Here is a 7,238-nt window from a genome sequence, read left to right as displayed (position 1 = left end):
GAAACCACAGCAGTCAACCAGTGGCATATAACACACACCAGACAGGAATAAAGTGAACATGGAGATGTCACAAACTTATTGCAAGTCCAGCCTAATGCTCCTATTCAGAGCATGTGTGTATTTCCACCTCAAAAGAAGAGAAAACAATTCCTGCAAGTACCTCAGAATAAATCAGATTTTAAAAATCTTTTCACTGGAAAAAAACAAAATAACAAAACCAAACTAAAAACCTTTAAACCATTTAAGGCCACCTTAGAAAGTCACTCTGTAAGTATACAAAACATTGGAGATCATCATATGCAAATCTGATCTTAACAAAACACACAGCATTACCAAGTGTAATTATACAGTCCAGCTATTAGTAGCTTTACCTCTGGCTGTTCTCCATCCTGCTTTCAAGCTACATCCTTTCCTTTCATCTTATTCTACACCACATGAAATAGGTGAGCTGTTCCCTTTATATAGCTCAGGGCTCCAGTCACATGGCTTTCAAAGCTTGGTATCTTCATTTAATCAGTTAAAAGAATCGAAATAATCAGAGATCTTTCATGGACTCCATGCCAAATTTTAATTCTGTTAAGCATTCAAAGCTTACCAAGTAAAAAAAAAAAAAAATCAAGAAAAAATTAATTAATTTTTCCTAGGAATATCTACTTTGAAAAGCTACCCTGGAGGGTACATTTGTAGTTTAGAATATCTTTCACAAATCACCCATATATCACTGCTAGCAAGTTGCACAAAAAGACATCTCCAATGCTTTTTATTGTCAAGGCAACACTGTGGTTTCTGCATCCCATTTGTTCATGCAAAGATAGTAACAGCATCTACTTTTTATCTGATCCATTTGAATTTTTATCTTAACTTTAACCACTACTGATTTCTTACAGAAGAGTGCAAATTGTTTAGGGTTATCTTCACCGGTAACAACTTCTGACAGCGAGGAGATGGCCATACTAGCCCTAAAATGTCCGTGTTTGTTACCTTGGATTAGATGTCTGTGCCAAAGACTTAAACTGGGTATAGCATTAATTTTCAGGTTTGGGGTCCTTGAATGTGTGGGTGAGAATCAGTGGATTATTTTTAAGGGGTCTGTGAAAGGGAACTCAGATAAGGCAAACTCATGACAATGGGTTTAAATTGGCTTGAAAGGAGCCTGAAATGTCCCTTGAAAATGCTGTGGGGATTGCAAACTGGAAAAGATTAGATCCCTGGGGCTATGGGCTATGCTATCTGCTCTGATTTGGGAGCTTGGGTCCTTGTTATCCGTTCTGCCATTCTTTTTCCAGTGCAAGATTAAGATTCTTGCATAGGGGTACTCTTTCCACCTAGGCCATCTGACTCCAAAGAGTGCAAATGTTGCCCCTTCAGGCAAACAGCAGTTCTCTTTTCTCTTTCTTTCTACCATATGTTTTTCTTTACAGCATCAGCTGATGTGTTACTGGTGGGTAAGTGACTGTCATGACACATTACAGGTCCCAGGATTAGACCTCTGAGAAACTGCAACAGTACCTTGTAGATAAGTCAAATATTTCCTGACCTTTCTATATTCCCAGGAACAAAACGGGAAGACATCTTACTGAGTTTGTTTGGAGATGTGTGTTGGTTTTAGCAGTGAAGGAGCATTAAGATGTCTGTTAGTATGAAAATAAATACAATGTGTGTGCATGTTTGGTTGTTAAGACAAAGAGCTGTATTTTCTAAACAGAGATGTACACGGTGATAGTTTTGCTGTGAGTCCATCTGCTCTGTGGAGTCAGCCTCCTGACATGGACATCGCTGATGTGTTCGTTTGCTAAAGACCTCTGAAGAGCAGCTGGTCCAACATCTTGCTCCAGGTAGGGTAGACTTTAAAATTAGGGCACATTACCCAAGGCTGTGTAAGTCAAGCTTTGGGAATTCCATCCTCTGCACAGACTTTGCAATGGTGAAATTTTTTACTTTCATTATATTTTTCTCCCTTTGTATCTCAACAAGATTTCTCTGGTGGCAGCTTGTGCCTATCACCTCTCCCTGTACACCTCCAAGCAGAGCCTGACCCTGCCTTCCCCATACTCTCCCATTTGGGAGTTGCAGACTGCAAGATGATCCCCCTTCATCCGTCTCTTCTGCAGGCTGAACGGGGCCAGCTCTCTCTGCCTTCCCTCCTCCACCCTGTGCTCCAGCCCCCTCACCAGTGGAGGTGCCCTTCCACTGGACTCATTCCATGATGTCCATGCCTGCCTTATACCGAGGAGCCAAGGTGGGCAACAGCGTTCCCAATTCAAGCTCATAAGCACTGAATATGTAGGAATAATCACTTCCCCCAACCTGCTGGCTACATACTTTCTGCAACAGCCCTGTGTTTGGGGTTGAGTCACAAGGAAGAGGTGGAGGTAAGCATGGGTTAAGGATGGATATGCTGTAGGGCACTGAGGTAACGCTGCTGCACACACTCCCATCACAAGTAGGATGGCATGGTTTCGGCAAACAGGGTGTCTGCTCACAGCTTTGTGCCCCACCCTGCTGCTCAGACAGACAAATGCTGGTGAATCACTATAATTCAAAAAGAGTGTAGTTTGCTTTCAATTGCCACAGCTGTGAACTGCAGCGCTCAGATGATTCACAAAGGGTTCAGCTTTCCAGGCCCAGGGGCTGGGGAGGCCACTGGTTGCAATGCCAGACATTGCAACCTCGTCTGTGTTTGAGGGGTCTTAGATGCACTGAGGGAGTTGGTGGGATTTGAATTGAAACCACAGTGGTTATTCCTTTCTGTCCTTCTTTTCTGTTCCTCTACATTCACTATGGAAGCTGCTGGGGAGGTGTTAACTGTTTCATTTGCTATTTTGTTACTGGATTTGGCTGGAGAACTGTTGTGGAGAATTGTGTGGAGGGGAGGTCTCCCTCTATTCCGGTTCAATTTAGGAAATGTGGCAAGGTCACCAAAGAGTGGGTAAATTTCTTTGTCAAGCCATAGACAGATTATATATGGATCATGAGAAGATCTCCAACCTTAACACTACCACCACCAACATTCTTACAAGAGCTGTGAACTATTTGGCAAAGGAAACTGGCAGTTTTGTAACCAAAATCCAATTTTTCGGGAGAGTTAGCTTTGTGCCTTTTTTTGGATACTGTTTTGCTGTTGTGAAAAGCAATACATATGGAAGCCCATGAGAGCCTAAGGCTATTGTTGATGCAGTCTTGACTCATTCTTGGCACTCCTTTACCTTCCTTTGATAGCTCAGCTGGTAGAGCGGAGGACTGTAGGCTGTCTCTGAAAAGTAATCCTTAGGTCGCTGGTTCAACTCCGGCTCAAAGGAAAGATTTTTGAGGTTTGTTTTCAGTTTTGACTTTCACTTTTTTTCCCCAGAGTTTAAAACTTTGCAGAACATCCCCTTCCAACCACTCTATACCCTGTGAGAAATTTAGTCTATTTTCCTTGTCTAATTCAGAGGGTTGTTACAGCTGTAGTGCTGTGACCATTGTCACCTCTTTATGAACCACACATTCAGGAGTTGGACTCAGTGATCCTTGTGAGTCCCTTCCTACTCAGAATATTCAGTGAAATCTAGCTAATCAGTTGATGGCCATCATAAGAGATTCTGTTCCTGCAGGGGCTCAAAACCTACAGACCCTCAAGAACTGGAGCAGGCACATGGTGCAGAACTTGCAAAGCCTCTTTTACCTGACTGGCGTGTGGAAAATGGGGTCAGGTCCAGTTATTGGAGCACCCTTGTTGCTATTTTCACCCCTTTTACTATCTCATTCTTTCATCTTGAAGTTCTGAGGCTTTGAGTGGGGCAGTGGGGAGCTAAGAGAGCTGGGGAAGAAAAATGGGAACAGTAAGATCATTCAGGTCCTCATACCTGTCTGAGACAGTGGCTACATGTGACAATAATCATCGGCCTCCTGAAAGGGTTGTGCCACTAGGCACGCTGTCCTGAGGTATATAATTTCCAAGAACTGTCCATTTCAATGGAGAATTGTAAAGGTTGGGGCTGGTACAAAGGAAATGGTTAAGAAAGAGCACTAAGAAAGGACACCAGAGGCCAGGTTAAGAAGGCATTTAAGGACTCATTCATACAGAAACTTTCAGAGAATAGAAAACAGGACACTGCTACCTGTTAAAATTTTGTTTCACACAGGAAACTGACTCACTTTCACAAGACACAATGAGTTCTGAGATGTCTGTAAGAAGCTTTATTAAATAAAAGATTAGAGGGTTTTATATGTTTACATTAGACGAGATGACATTAGGAATCTAAATCCCAAAGCTCATGCAAAGCTTCTCATGCAAAGCATCTCCTCATGCAAAGTGCAGTGCTAAGCTGAACAAAGGTAGAAGGAGGTGGCAATTTTGTTCAGTTGCTTACCTTTCATTGTGCTTAGTGAAAAATATTTGCTAGTAGTTGGAGGCAAATACATCAAGAAACCAGCTAGAATGAATAATCAAATGATTATATGTAATTCAAATATTCTAAAAGGTTTTTTTTTTTACTAATTAGTGTCAGATAAATGACCATTGATCATAGTACAACACTGGTTTTCTTTGTCCTTCCAAATCCAGCTGCATTAATTTCCCTTCAGCCTGCAAAGCAGTACAGACTTACAGCCTCATAACCATAATGGGTTTTCGGCACAGGGAGGCACAGGACAGGAGGAGGCAGTTCTGCTTCTCCTCCCAGTGACAAAACAGGCTCGCCAGGCCCTAGGGGTGGGGTGGGCAGGTCATTCGTTTATTCCTTCATAGGTCCTCCCACAGCGGGATGGGGTTGTAAAAGCAGGGGTGAGAGAAGCAAGCAGATTCCTTTGCAATCCTGATAGGACTCCTAGGGAGGAGGATGCACAGCAGCATTGTCTGCAGTGGGAATCTGGCAGTCAGTTTATATGAGGAGGCAGAGAGGGGTATGAGACTGGGTGATGCCACAGGAGGAACTCGGGTATATTTCTAACTAACCTCGATTAGAAATCTGTCCCAAGGCACCTGGGACAGATTCTCTCCTTACAATGTGCCTTTTATGGTCTTGGTGAGCAAAGAAGGAACTTTTCCATGATTCATGCCTTTAATTGCTACAATAAGCCTGAAAGCTGCCAATAATCATGCCATGGAAATCCTTGTACTCATGTCAGGGAAGAGACGAATGCTTTCCCTGAGACTGGGGAATGGCAGTGACTGATGGGCAGTCTGGCTGCCTCACAGGTATTTTGTTGATGTGCAGATCTTTCCTGACTTAGTATTTCAGTCTGGTTTGCACAAGCTATGATTGAAACAGGAATGAAGGGAGAAAGGATTAGTTAGAAGTAGGTTTTCATTGCAAATGGTGTTCCTTTTGTGGTTGAAGAGGGCAAGTTGTTCCAGTATGGATTCACCCTCATATTGCTGCACACCAGTGGATAGCTGAGGCCTGTGGAGAATAGCACCTAATGTGGTTAGTTTCTGTTATCCCATGGCTGTTCCATTGCCTGGTATTTCATCTGCCAGGGCTGCTCCCCATACAGATGCAGTGACAACACTGACTGTCTCTTTCTCTTCAATAACATTCACACAAGGTAAGTTCCAAAAATTGTAGCCATCAGGCCAGAAATGTGAATTTCTATAAAGTCCTGGTGTTTTTCTCACACGTGTGTGGTGGGAAGCATTTAAAAATGGTTTTGTCTTTTTTGATTATGAGCTTCAGCTTTTCCTTTAATCTTGAACAAGCTTCCCCTTACAGCCAAACACCTCTGATTCGTCAGACATTGTGACGGTCACTGTGTCCTTGTCTGAGGAATGGCACTCCACAGGTCAAACCTCTGAAACAAAGATGTAACCAGCTGGGGACATGACAGACCAGCAGTAGTACACTCCCATTAGACAAGTTAGTGTTTGTTATCAGTGGGATGAGTGGGACTTTCCTAAAAAACACTGTTCCCTTTGTCTTCTTGTCTCACCTCTTGTCCCTAATCAAACCTTTAACCTATCACCTAGTTTAGAAGCAGCACACCCACACCGCGTAGTGAAGAAATTGAAGCTCACACAGTTGGCGTAAACATGTTGCAAAATATCTGTACTTTCTCCCCCGAGGAAAGTGCAATGCTTGTACTCCCCCCACCAGGACAGCTTGGTGAGTTGGGTCCAGTTGTCTGCACCCACAATTCTTCTTACGTGGGTGTTTTGCACCTTTGCTAAGCAGGGTTCCGTGGTTTATGACTGGTCTTCTCTGTGCTCATCCCTAAAGTTACTTTTTGTTAAAAAATAAAAGGGCAGTTTTGGTACTGGCATAACTCCAGGTTCTCAGTTGTACTTGAATCAAATGACTTTGTGTATCTTGAGCTTTGTTTTGATTTTCCAATACAAATGAATCCCAGCTTCTCTCTAGACACCTGTTTTCACCTGGTTGCACCAAAGCTGTATTGCAGGGATTGCTTATTCAGACACAATGTGAAACTACTGAGCAAAGCAGGGTCTGCCTAGGGAAATTTGATTAACCTTAAAGAAATTTTAGAAGATGCTGGGTAGTCTCCAAATTTTGGATGTGAACTGCATGCTCTGGTATCAGGTTTCAGGCCAGAAATGTAGTGCTGCATCAGTGATAGGACTGAAGCCTTAATTTTGTACTGAGCCCACTGCTTTCCTTTGAGCTCTGTAATATTTTTCTGCTGTCATTGCTCTCTTGTAGCCACCTGTTGCTTCTGGTCATGCAGATTTAGATAAAGCTCTCTGTACAGGGTCATATCTCTGTAAAGTTTTTTATTATGGCAAGGGAAACACGGTCCTGATTCCTGTCTGGAAAAATAATATAAATCAATAGCAACAATTGCACGATTCCCTTACAGCTCTAGAGGTAGAATCATGGCAATTAAAGTAAAGTGCAATTAAGGAGAGCTTGAAAAAGCTTTTAAATCCAGGAAGCAAGTCAAGATGCTTTGCTGATGATTTGCTAGTTTGTAGAAATTGCAAGTGGTTGCAAATTGGTTTGCTTTTACCACGAAGTAAAATTCTCCTCCAGTGTGTGTTTAGCTGAATTTATGAAAAGCATCTCATCGGCTGGAAATGACCAGCAGTAGTTGCTGCCTTTACTTGCATCCACCATACCACATAGATTTACAGCAAACTAAGCAACTGTTTGCACATTTCTTCAGGCCTTCTTAACCGCCCTCTAACAACCGATTTTTCTTTTTCCTATTGTCGTTGTTATAATCAGGCCTTGATAAGAATTGCTGCCAGAGACACCCAATCAGTCCCATGCTATCATCTGGATATGATTAGAGTTCTCAGG

The 7,238-nt window shown here is 42.6% G+C and overlaps 1 non-coding gene across 1 annotated transcript; it reads left to right on the top strand.

The window, feature by feature from the left end:
* Positions 1-3,209: 3,209 nt before the first annotated feature.
* TRNAY-GUA (transfer RNA tyrosine (anticodon GUA)) lies at positions 3,210-3,299 on the top strand. The gene is given in 2 exon segments: positions 3,210-3,246; positions 3,264-3,299. It is a non-coding gene; the product is annotated as a tRNA-Tyr (tRNA).
* Positions 3,300-7,238: the final 3,939 nt, after the last annotated feature.

Source organism: Vidua macroura, chromosome 1 (assembly GCF_024509145.1).
Source record: "Vidua macroura isolate BioBank_ID:100142 chromosome 1, ASM2450914v1, whole genome shotgun sequence".
Classification (NCBI taxonomy): Eukaryota; Metazoa; Chordata; class Aves; order Passeriformes; family Viduidae; genus Vidua; species Vidua macroura.
The sequence above is the reverse complement of the archived record's forward strand: the minus strand, read 5'-3'. Positions and strand labels throughout refer to the sequence as shown.